Here is a 12,951-nt window from a genome sequence, read left to right on the forward strand (position 1 = left end):
ATAACCACCTGGTTGTGGATGGAGACACTCGCTATTCTTGATTTTCTGAGACATAAGCTGGCACTTTAAAACCACAGTTATGTGGCTTGCTTTGCCATTATCGGTATGCTGCATCCCTATTTATGGTTACCTTTTGCGTTATGCTTTCTGTCCTGGGCCAGACCATGGAAGAGGCACTACACTACTTTTTCCTGTTGCTTTCAGATTCTTCCTTTTCTAAACAGCGTTGGGATCCAGTTTTTATCCTGTCTTCGCTCTGTATTGTTACACACAGTGTGCTCATTTCCTCCCCATGAGCTTTTCTCTTCAGGTTTGATTCCTGGCTTGTTCTGCATTTTTGCTAACTGTTCTTTGACAGTAATTACATGCTTCTTTGCCCTAACTTGATTTGGCCTGCATTCTTGTTTCTAGCCTCTCATTAAACAAAGTCAGTTAATTTCATTTGGTTTTCATCGAGCCATGCCTGCATGCTTATTCTGATGCAACTGCTGAATTTCTTATCTCTGATAATTGCAAGGTTTCTTTCGGGATCTCCACCACTGTTTTGGATTCTACTCGCAATGTGGCCATGTTTTCATGTCTTGTAGTTCACCAGTATTTTGAATTTGGATTGCTCCAGCCTGATTTTTCACTTTTTCCTGTTTTCAGGGTGTGTCTTTCATTTATGATCCTTGTTCTCCCAATAGCAAATGCCTTCTGCAAGTTCTTGAACCACTTGAGTTGTCCTCCAGCAATCCTTTTTGTGTTCCTGTACCTGCAAAGGGGGTATGCCCGGTAGAAACATGCTGTGCTGATAGGCTCTAATCAAACTTGACAAATAGTAGCCCATTATCCACAACATTTTTATATGGGTTTTGCATGTTGTTTGACATCTAGTTCTTTCTCTGCATGGGATCTTAGGGTTAGGTTCAGTCAGACTTTCTGACTGAACACACTTTGGTCTACCCTTTATCACTTTCTTCCAACCATTATGATCATCTCCTTGTCACAAATAGATTTTTTTCTCTTCTTAACCCTTTCATCTGCCCTTATGGCACCGTACAAGAACATCTCCTTACCTCCCTTGAACCTGGTGTCCTTTCTCTCTACCTCTTTCCTTTAATCACTTACTCAACTCCTAGGTTTTCTTTTCCCTCATAGTACCTGTAGACATGAGTGTTTCCCATTTTTTTAAAAAAGTGTACAAAATGCCTGTGGCCTCTCTTGCCTTTGCAACTACCTCTTAATTTCCTTTCCCTTTTTTCATGTCAGAATTCTTTGAGTGCATTGTCTGGGGCTCTTGTCCTCCACTGTGGCTTCGATTGTGCTCTACTACAATTGTTATGAGTGTTTACGGTGATCTCTTCCTAGCTAAGGTTCAGATCCAGTACTTCATTTTCCTTTCCCTGTCAGCTACATTTGTCACTATCAGCTGTGCTGCTCTTGGAAGTGTTGTTCCACCATTGTTTCTTGTCTGTGTCCTCTTTTGATTACCTCCTTTCTTTCCACTATTTTTTGCAGAGGCTGTTGTTCATTACTCCCAGCTTTTTGTGTGGGGTTCACTGAAGCGCTGCTTATGCTTTCCTTCCCTTTATCCTGGAATACCATGCCAGTCACTTTTTTCCAGAGTCTTGTAGAGCTTCCTTTTTGCTCCAGGTTCACGTTCTTCTGCCACAAAGTTAAAAATTGTTCTTGAATTCATGGTGAATTCTCAGACTCTCACTTCAAAACGTGGCTTTTAATCTACATCATCCTTAATCCATCGTCTGCCGTCTTGTTCTGATTTTCTTGTCACTCAGATTCACAGTCTTCTCATTTGCTTTTAAAATTATTTCTTCCTAATCCTTCCTATTTAAGGCTGTAAGAAATACTGCTTACTTTCTGTGTATGAGAAGTAATATGTAGCCTTTCAGTGCTCTCCACTGTTCTGTCTGGGTCCGTTTTTAATCTAGTTATAAGACTCTGAACTTTCAGAGGCAGGGACCATTTTCTTGTGTGTGCTTTGTTTTGTTATGTCTTATACAAACACAGTAAGAGGTGTCCTAGCTGAATGCTGGGCTGTTCTGCATTACGTCCGTAAGAGTAATCCATCTTTCTCTTTCACCTCTGTCACAAATAATGGAATAGGTTTTCTCCTAGCATTATTTTTTCCTTAACCTTTTTATCCTATTGTAGCAAATTGTAGTGCTGTATTCTTCTCTGGAAGCAGTATATCCTTCCCCCTTCAGTTAGGAGAGGGTTACGTGCAACACAAAGATGGCAGTCAGGGTATTCAGAGGTGTACCTGCCAGAAGCCATTCCCAGGCGGTGGAAAGGCTCTGTTGAACTAGACTCTTTTGCCCTGCTGCCTGAGGATAGCCACCTGGCTCAGACAGCTGATTTTCCTATGCTTGTTGCGTATGCTCTTTCTTTACCTCTTCCTTGCTCTGCAAGTGCATTTTCTTTTTGTTCCTTCTGACATGCAGTTCATCAGTGTTAGTGTCCTGGAAAAGCAGATGTGCAAACCATGTAGCTGCTTGCTAGCAGGTGAGAGTAGACAGATGTGTGCACAAGCATACAGGAATCTAGGTCTTAAATTTGGTCTGGGGTAAGGAGAGACATTAGTTTATGGCATATGAAGGGTCGTGAGCCTGGAAGTGAATAACTCATGTATGTAACGCATTCTGTGCAAATGAAATACTGCCATAATTCAAAATCTGTGTAAACTGTTTGTAATACCCACAAAGGGAAAATGCGCACCAAATTTAAACTGAATCCATACCGTTAATATTTTCTTTAGAGATCTGGCTCTGTTGCTTAGGCAGAATCCTAGTATAGAAATAAGAAGCTTAAACTTCTAGTCAAAGGCCATAAACCATCGAACCATAATGTAGAGGCAGTGGCATAAGTAACACGCCCTGCATTTCTTCTTCTCACACCAATTTACCTGTTTTTTCTCACATGGAAGCTTATTATAGATTCCCACCCCCCCAACACCTCTGTTTCTCATTTGCCTTCCAGAATCAGGAAGGAATTTGAAGCATTTTTCTTGCTATGTTAAGTTTTCTGTTCCTTATATGAATAAATGTCTGTGTCTTACTGAAGTTGTTTGAGAACAGCCCCATAGTCAATCTCACAAAAGGCTTAGAACGTATGTGAGGTTGCTCAAAGATCGACTTGCACCAGATGCTCTAGAAGAATTTGAGATGAGAAGGTATTACCTTAAAAAGGTTTATCAAACTGTGAAGTGACTCTCCTGAGCTTTGAGCTTTCCTTAAAGTCTGATTTCACCCTAGACTGAAAATGGTGTGAATGTATTATCGTCTAAGCGGCAATCTAGCTGGTTTCCAAAGTGCTAGAATCTGCCTTTCTTGAAGGCCAAAAGGTGTTCCTCTTGCTCTGGCCATTCTAGAGGGCTTCTTGGTTCTAAGCATGTGAATAGCTGATCAGATGAATTGGGCTGCTTCAGATGCAGAATGACTTAATCCTTCTCCTTATTTTGAGGTTCAAAGTACCTACCCCAGCAGATGGACATACCTGCCAAGTAGTCTGTCTTTCTCTCTTAAACTGCTTGTTAAACCATAGTAAAGGTGCTAACTGGCCTTCTTGCAGTTGGACATTTTTGGTTCCGATTTCATTTTGGCTAATGAAATCTTGAACTGAAAAAATGCTGCCTCCCTAGTGCTGGATGATCCTGTTGCCTATAGAATGCTTTCTTTCAAATATTGAAGGTGACCATGTTTTTGGACTAGGTAAAGCAGATTATAAGTGATTTGACATACGATCCTTGCCTTATGATACTAGGAATCTTAAAGCAGATATTCCTGCAGCAGGTTTGAAAGTATATCCATATTCTTCCTCTGGAAATTTTTTGGTCTGTCTTCTTACAGTCATGTCAACCACTTCTTTGCATTTATAGATTTGGAAAACTAACAGTTCATGCAGTTTGCTACAAATTTAAGGAAACAGTTTCCTAGTAGTTTATCTTCTCATTGTTTTCCTATTCATAAGAAACTCATTTTCATGCAAGATGAAATCTTTGTTACCTTTGAAACTGGCAAAATTATGAAGTCACTTTGGTAGTTGTCAGCAGATTTTATGTTCAAAAGAATTGATGGTCTTTCTTCACTTACAGCTTCTGAAATTTAATACTGAGAAGAGAAGAACAATGCAGAGAACATTCTTTGTGTTAGGTTGAGTTGCAGAATCTGAGAAGATAGTTCTACTATTGTTTTCTAAGGAGGTGGTATGCTGTTTCCAAGAAACTTTTTCATAACACACTTTTTTTCTAAGGCAGAGGCTCTGGCCTAGCCACAGGTATTACTTCTGGGTCTGTCCATCCCTGTGTCGTGTGTGTCCCCCCTCCCCGCCCCGCCATCAGAATTGACCTTGCTGAAGGTAAATCTAGCTCTTGTTTCCGCTGACAGTGCTCTGTGAAAGGAAAGCTTGTTTATATCCCCCTTTTAAAGATCTCTTTTAAAAGGTCTAAAGAATTTAGTGCTTTTCTCATCAATCTCTGCTTCATTCCCAGCTTAAGAAATCTTTTAATCCTTATACATGGAAAGAAGTCCTTGGAACCTGTTTCCTTTGTTGCTTCTTAATGAAAGGATCATCTTGGGTTTCAGTCAGGAGAACTTCAGAGTAACAAGCGGTGAAGGGTAAAATCTGCCCATCACCTACAGTATAATGGAAGGAGATTCTGGGCTTTCTCTCACCAATCTGGAATTTTGTCTGTCCGATTCTCCATGGATTATCTTTCAAAGCCTGCTGCTTACCTGAAGAGGATAGATCTACCTGCTTTAGGACTGTTAACAAGCCTGTTCAGAAGGTCAGACTGACATTGGAGAAAGTTCTTAAAAACCACATATCGGCTCACAGACATTCAGAACCTAAATGCATGTCTCTTTCTTTGCAAATTGATACTTAGATATTTGAATTTTTCATTACTGTTGGGCAGTGGCAGCCTCCTGGCTCATGTTGAGTGTGCCTTTGTTAGTTTGTAGGGCTGGAGGTAGGTTTACATATGCTATCCAGATTTCACGGAGAATAACACCTGGTTTCGCACAGAAAAGTTGTCCTTGACCACTTAAGACTCCTGCTAGTTGATCTCCCAGAGTGTCTTATCTGTGGAAATCAGTACTGTAGAGGAAATAAGGATTGCCTATCTATAATATTTTGTTTACTGTGTTGCTTTCTTAGAAACATTTTCTTTGGTTTACCTCTACCATTCTGGACCCTAGCTGTAAATTGGGTAAAGAAAGGTGCCTAGAGGGATCACTAGGAATTAAGCTATTTATATGCTCAGATTTGGGAAATCAAAGCCTAACAAAAATGCTCCTACACGCTGTAAGTAATTGCTTTTAAAAGGTTCCTAACTGTGTGGCTAATCAAATGCCTAAGCTAGGGAATCAGTATGAACTGAGAAAATTGTGGAAGGTTAGCTACCTCTGGCAAAACAAAGCAAAACAGTTTCTAGCCCCAGAAACCTGAGTAGTGTATCACCATGAGTCTGAAGGTGTCAGTTTATTCTGAATGTCTCATTTGGCACAGGTGTGCTTTGTTATCCCTAAGCCAGGCTAGGAGTGAGTTGCTAACAGGAGGGGTGATCCTACTTTATCCTCTTTGCAAGCTGCTTGCTCCCACTATTTCCCTTGTGCTAGATTTACCAACTGTGCATTTGCACAGTGGGTTGATTTTTAGCTAGCTAATCCATCAGAAGACTAGCTTGGAGTGGGGGATCTTTGTGCCAGATCAGCCATCTGAATCCGCTTACTCTGAACCATGTTTGCTGTCTCTGATAGGGAGGGCCCTTTCTGCTGGTAATTATAACCATTAGATCAAGTTAGCCATAACACAAAATTGTGCCCAGGTGATGCCACCATGTGAAAGTGTTTTAGGTCCACAGTGCTACTGTTTCTAAGTGTTGGGAGATGAATGCTGACCTTTTATTCATTATCCTTCTTTTTAGAGAAGAAAAATGTGCAGAACCTGACACTTTTCCTTTTTTTTTCTTTTGGTTTTTTTTTCCCCTCCAAAAAGCCCCTCAAGTGAAGTTCTGCGTCAGGTCAGGGTTCAGCTGAAATAATAATCTGCTGCTTCAAAGACCACATGCCTGACAAACACAGGAAGGAAAACCTGTGTTTCTTATGTCCATACCTGTAATAGTAGGGAGAAATTTCCAGAGTAGGAAGAAGTGACACTGGAGCTTGTTAATTTTTCACCGTGGGGAAAGGGAAACTAACAAATTTAAAAACTGCCTGTTAGCAGTGGTTGAAAAAAGGGTGTGTAGAGAACATTGTCTGCTTATTATCTCTGGCAACAGCTTTTAGTATGCTTTAACTGCTCAAGTGAGGAGTGCCACTGAATCTCAAGGCACCTTCTACAATTACCCTTAAAGTGGTTGAGTTCTTGGTCTTCATTGACGGACTGTGCCTAAACACCTAGTTGCCTGAGCTGGAAATGTGTTCTTTCTTTCTTGAAGACAGTCCTTAGTACAATTAGTTTAACATTCGTTTTCATTCCTCAGGAAATGGCAGTGTCTTTAATATTCTTCAGCAGTGTTAGAAAAATAAGGAAGCATGAAATTTTGGGTGGAGAAGAAATTCTGAAAGACAGGCTGAATAATGAAGTTCAGATTCACTTTTCTCAGAAAGGCATTGCCATCTGCTGCGCTACTGAAACTCTCTGTGTTGTCATGACTCCTGGTCTGTGAGAGTGTGCCGCCACAGAGATGAGAACCTGGTAGGAGCCCCTGTTGTATCTCAGTTCATTGCCTTCCTCTGGTAGGGACCTAGAAGTGTGAATGACTAGCGCTACAGCACTTTATAGCTCACAGCAGCTCTGTATATTGGTATCGCAAGCCTCAAATGCCGAAGAGGTGAGCAGATAGAATCCACATCTACATTTCTGATGCATATATTTCAATATCTTGAGTGATTGGAAGCCATTAATTACATTTGTGAAATGAAGCTGGCTTTCCTTGGCTTTACTGTGAGTAGAAATCAGGTAAAACTGGTGCAGCATATTGGTGATCATGGATTGTAGATGGCAGGAAGTACAGTTTAGTTGAGGTCTCAAACTTAAAGATGATATTGGGAAAAGAGGAAAGACTGCTCCAGTATTGAGCTTTTGTATGGGGGCAAAGAGAAGATGAAGGGTGGGCAGGGAAGTAATTTCTGTGCATCTTTATTAGCAGACTCCTTTGCCATTAGCTTGTCCCGAAGTATGGGCATTATGTCTGTGCTTGCATGTGGTTTTATATTTTACTGTTTGTCTAGCATGTGGAGTGAGGAAAGCGGAAAATAGATGTACTGACAATAGAGTGTTGGGAAAGAATAGGATGTTTAACCACTTACGTTAGTTGTAGCCAGGAGCACTGGAAACTTGTATGTAAAAAGGAGGAGCTTGCTCATTCCACAGTTGTGGCCTTTCTATAAAGCATCAGGGATCCTCGAAATCTATGTACAATTTTCATTTAAAAATACATTTAAGTAACTTTAATTTCTAAGAAGCACTTCCAAATGTGAGCGGGGCCTTCTCTGTGCAGGAGATTTCTAAACAAAGCTTTAGAGCTTTTTGTCTGGCTATCCACAAGCTCACACAATCCTTTTTGTAAGATTTAAGTTGCCTGTTACTGTAAAGATGCCAAACTCTTGCTAAATTCTCAGTAGCGAGTGAATACAAATCCATTTATCTGTTATTTTAGCTTGAATCTTTTTAAGCTGTGCTGGCAAAAAGGTTGTTAAGATTCCCTAAAATTGGGGAAGAGGGTTGTTGTGCTGTTTGTGTTTTGTTTTGTTAACTTAAACTGAACTTATTTTAACTTAGACTAATTCCAGATGGTTGTCACTTGAGCTGTATCCCCTTCATTAGAAGAATGCTACTAACAAATAAGTGTTGAAGGACATTCAAGAACTTTGGAAGTTTATTCTGCTCCACGCCTCTGTGTTTAAAATGGCCTATATTTGATTACAACTAGGCGAAAAATGCAAACCCTAAATATTTTCCCTGATTTTGGAAAAAAATATTACTACTTAATCTATCTTTGCTCATTCAGTTTGATAAGAGGTTAATTTCTGGAGGTAAGAATTCATGACCTGTAGTATTGTATGGATTATTAAAATTACATTCTATCTTTTGTAAGACTTTTTAAATAAAAAAAAATTACAGTTTCTCCATTTTATTTTTAAAATCGTTACCCTGAATCCTTTGATCACTGAATAAGCAAAAATAATGCTAAAACTATACTAATGTTCTACCATTTATTATTCATAATAAAGGAAAGCTCTTCAAATGCTGTAATGCAAACCAAGTTCATAAAAAGCTATGTAAGCATAGTGCTTTGTGCAGTAGCCAGACTTGAGTAGGAATGGTGCAGGCAAAACTGAGACACTGATTGTGGTGTGAGATTTTTTTAAAAAATACAATATAGAAAGCAGTTTTTAAACTTTTTTTTTCAAAAGTAAATGTTCATCTATCTGCCCGTTATAAACCTAGTTATATAACCCCAATATCTTTTTTTAATTAGAAATATGTTCTGAAAGAGGTTAGATTAATTTCCCTAGATTTAGAAAGATGAGTAAAAATAAAACTGAAGTATGATGAGTATTCATGTAATAATTTTAGAAACTACAGCAAAATTAAAACTCAGTTTTTTGCCTTGAAGAATGTTACTCTGCAGATACAAGAATTGGAGAAAAGAGGTTCTGTCTGTGCTGTGCATTTTGCCTGAGGTTATGGAAGAAGATAGGAACAGAGTTTGGGTTCCCTGAATCTGAAAACCATCCTTTTCAGCTAATCTAAGCTATGCTACTCTTAGTGTTGTGCTCGGGGTAATTTTTTTTTCTTTCTTGGCAGAGGAAATACTTTTCAAACAATTTCATACACTTAGCTGGACTCTGTGTGAAGTACAGGATAGTCTTCATGGATAGAGCACTTTGGAAAAAAGTTATTAATGAATCTTCATTGTTATGAATTGAATCTCAGCCAGCTGCTTAGTGATTAAAGTTTAATTGCATGATGATTAGTTTTCATTAGTAAGCAATTAGCATTTAACAGCAGTCTTGTATTGCTAAAGCTATGGGCGAGCATAAGTGGCTTGAGCCATGTTGAGAAGGTACATAGCTGGAGATGTGGGCACAAAGTTGTTTGGGGAATATGGGGATGGGAATTCTGATGTTAGTTGCCCTCGATAGTTCGTTCCTGCTGCAGTGTTGAGATAGGAGTGGGAGATGGAGCAAATGGCCAAAACAGCACAGCCTGGACATAGGTCAAGAGGCTGGCTGTGGATTAGCCCTCATGTAGGGAGTTACCAAAAATAGTCGTCTTCCTCAAAGGGCCGTTTGAAGTTCTGAGTTGCTCTTACAGTAATGCTGGTTTTCACAGTCTTATCCCACTCCTTGCTACAACTAAAACTCATTTTTCAGAGTCCGTGTCGTGTCGTCGTCCCCCCCCCGCTTGATGAAATTCCCATTTTTACTGTGATGGCAGTCCTTGATTGCTTTGTGCCACAGTGGGGTAAATTAGGGGAAAGATGAGTGCAGGGCAAGGGCTGGGGGAAGTGGAATAAGATGAGGGTAGAGGGAGGTAGGAATATAGCAAAAAGGTCAAGGCTCCTTTGCTGTTAAAGGTACAAAAGAGCGAAGACTGTCCCTTGTAAACCACTTCTGCTCCACTGAGTCATCTGTTGTGAAGATGAAATATGGTGGTAATTTCATTCAGGCTAAGTTAGGGTTGTTAGAAGCCATTCTTCTTCCCCACGCCTCCCCTTCTGCCAGCACTACTGCTCTGTGACTGAACCAAGTCAGGTAGCTGATCTGGCCAGCAAATTCTACCCCCCCTCCTCCCGCCCCCCTCAATTTTTATCAAGCGAACTTTTTGGCTGGACCAGCTTTCTGGGCTCTTAGTGTCAGTACTGATACAGGGAAATGCCCCACCTAGGAATAGGAGGGGACAGCAGGTTGTGCAAGTACAAACTGATGTCTTAAAATGGTTTAGGAGTGGACTGGTCAAGACCATGACTACAGATAGAAAGTTTTTCCAGAATGATATTACTAATTACAAAAACTAGTAAATTCAATAAAAGGTACATTTTAAAATTTGTCTAAGGTGGTTCTCAAATGTATATAGCTTTGCAGCATTTATTACTGATGTCAAGTGCAGCCATCTAGTTGTCTAGACATATGAAAAAGTAGGGGTTTTTCTTTATTATTGCTGTTCCATGATATAGAGGCACTAGGGACTGGATACTCCCTCCAGTCCTCTGGCCTAATTTGCCAGCCGGAGTAACCTAAAGCAGGCATTTCTCTTCAGTTAAAAGGATTAAAATAGCTGCCGTTTCTTTTGAGAAATTCTAGCAGTGCTCAGGGTGTGACTTTAATCATGTAGATCTACTTAAGTTGTCTTTAGACTTGCTGAACTGTTGGTAAGGGTAGACATAACAGTGTAGGACTTAGCGTAAAATACCAACCCTGCTCAAAACACAAAGACTGTGGTGAGTGGCAAAGCCTGCCCAGGGCTCTGCGTGCTGCAGCTGTGCTGTTTGTCAGTACCTGAGCTACCAGTGGTAAAAATAGATTGTGTATGTCTTCCTGAGGCCTGGTTGCACAACCGATCATAGCGTAGATACAGTTAAGCCGTATCTCAACCAGCTAATTTTTGTCTGTCCTAAGCTTTCCTTCTGTTTGGGAAAATATTAAAGGTTGATGTTAACTGGTTGTGCAGTCTTCACTTACTGATGATTTTTTTTTTTCCCCTGTTTCTAGCTCCTTGCATATTTTCTTTTGATTTATGCTTAGGTCCCTTAGTTCTAACTCAGCTGTATGTTTGTTTTTTTCTCATGGCTTATCATTTCACAAAATGTGGTTTTGTTGGTACTTTGCACCATACTGCTGTTAATTGCAGCTTTTCTTGCACCTCTGAGTCATTTATTCTTACTGAGAACTCACGCTTGCTATGTTTCAGAAAGTTATTGATGATTAAAGACGACTGTCCAGCTTCATAAAAGACTTGCTACTAAGGGAGGGGGAAAAAGGAGGAGGGTGTCCTGGCATGTATCTCTGAAATGGGGACTTTCTCTAAAGGACACTGCTGCTCAGTGCAAAACTTAAAAGGAAAAAAAGGGGGGGGGGGGGGGGGGGGGGGATGGGAGGGAAAGGCAACTTCATGTACTTGAGTTCAGGTTTGAGAGCTGTGAACTTTTCAGACTTCATGCCTGCGCTGTCAAAAATTCTCTACATGGCCTTTGATAAGTCAGTTAATTATTCTGTAAAGTAGGCTTTAAAACCACTTATTTTGTGACCATTAAGACAAATTTGTAGGGTGCTTTGAAAATTGAAAGTACAGTATGTGTTTAAATTGTCAGATGTTCTTAATTAAATTGGAAGATTAGGGAGCTGATACAAGGTTGCACATTTTAGTTGTGTAGATGTAATGGGAGGAAGCTAAGTTTAAAGTTTGTTCATGTATCATTTAAAGTCAGGTCCACAGAAGATAATAAAAATGTTTTGTTATATGTTCATCTGATGTTAGCTTTCTCTTTTCTTGTAGAAAATTAAAATGCTGAAGATCCTAACTTGAATGTACTGGTACCATATGTAAATTCATTATTATATTTAATTGTTAAGTGTTTTCTGGGGGAATAACTTTTCAAGTTAAATTTAATCACTAAAATTTCAAGGCTGACACAATGCATAACCAACGCTTTCCAGAAAACCAAATTTTTTTTAGATGTTAATTTTAAGAGATTGTTTAGGTTACATTAGAAAAATTCCAATACCCACATTATAGGTACATAAAACTATTTTACGATGTTTTAATGCAGTCTTAACTCCTATACTTAAATTTAATTATTCCTCCTTTGAAGTGTCACACATTATCATTGGGGAGAATAAGGATTCTTCAGTGATGCCACATGGTACTATTCCTCTAAGCAGAAATCTGCAGAGGCAGTTCCTGGGGAACAGGAGTTTTGAATAGTTACCAATAAATTCAGTTTTCTGGACAAATAGCTTAACAGGTAATGCCAAAAGAATAATTTTCCATTCTGAGTCTCTGAAGCTGTCTAACAAGACTTGCTGCTGACTTACACTTCTGCTTTTGGGCTAGAGCCTTCAGAAAATGGAGGAATAAGAAGTGAGAAGAGGGTGTGACTGTGTAAAATAAATGAAAAACAAAACAAAAATGCCTGTATCCTTCAATTTCTGTCTCGGGTGAAAAAAGATTGAAATTTCTCTTTGATCTTGCACAGTGACTTATTTCTAGTAGTCTATGGCTCATACCAGTCCTTTTTATCTTAGTATAGATTGATCTAGATATATAAAAACTGAAGATGTGGCTTGCAAATAGTTAGATAATATTATTGCCTTTACCACGATTCAGCAGTGTTCTGGGCCCAAAAGATCTTCATTAGTTGTTTGGGGTTTTTTTCCCCTTCAGATCTGGGGAGAACCACTCCTTAATCCTTAGGTGGAGGAAGTTCTTCTCCCAGGAGAACAATATTAAGTCTGTCCTTTAAGGAAACTACTGACACTATCTCTGCTGCTTTGTAATATCCAGCTGGAATGCCATCCGGCCTTGGACTTCTGCTATTTATATTTGCTGCCACTTCTAAACTGCTGCTAGCTCATATGAAGTTTTCCTGTTTTGTGTGTCTCTGGCAAGCCTACTGACCCTAGATATTTTTGAATAAATTCAGTTTAGAATTCATGAAAAGTAGCTATTATTGTAATAGGCAGTTTAAGCAGCACACATCATTATGATTTGTAGGTTTTTTCCTGATGATTATTGAACAGTGAAGTAACATATTCCTCTTTAAACCCATTCAGATTTTTGGCCAGCAAACATTATTTTACATAGAGCATCTCCTCTGTATCCGAGGTAATTTCATCAGTGTGTTACTAATTTTTTTAGTTTTCCTCAACTATGATTGATTATTCATTGCTATAGTTCATGAGCTTGTATCTTTTTCTTTTTTTTTTTTTTTAACACTGATGT

At 39.3% G+C, this 12,951-nt stretch overlaps 1 protein-coding gene across 6 annotated transcripts in view; it reads left to right on the plus strand.

Annotated features, from left to right (window-relative positions):
- The window catches only part of TCF20 (transcription factor 20), a 135,684-nt gene that overhangs the window by 97,581 nt on the left and 25,152 nt on the right, over positions 1 to 12,951 (plus strand). The gene's annotated exons all lie outside the window — the stretch shown is intronic.

Source organism: Aptenodytes patagonicus, chromosome 1 (assembly GCF_965638725.1).
Source record: "Aptenodytes patagonicus chromosome 1, bAptPat1.pri.cur, whole genome shotgun sequence".
NCBI lineage: Eukaryota > Metazoa > Chordata > Aves > Sphenisciformes > Spheniscidae > Aptenodytes > Aptenodytes patagonicus.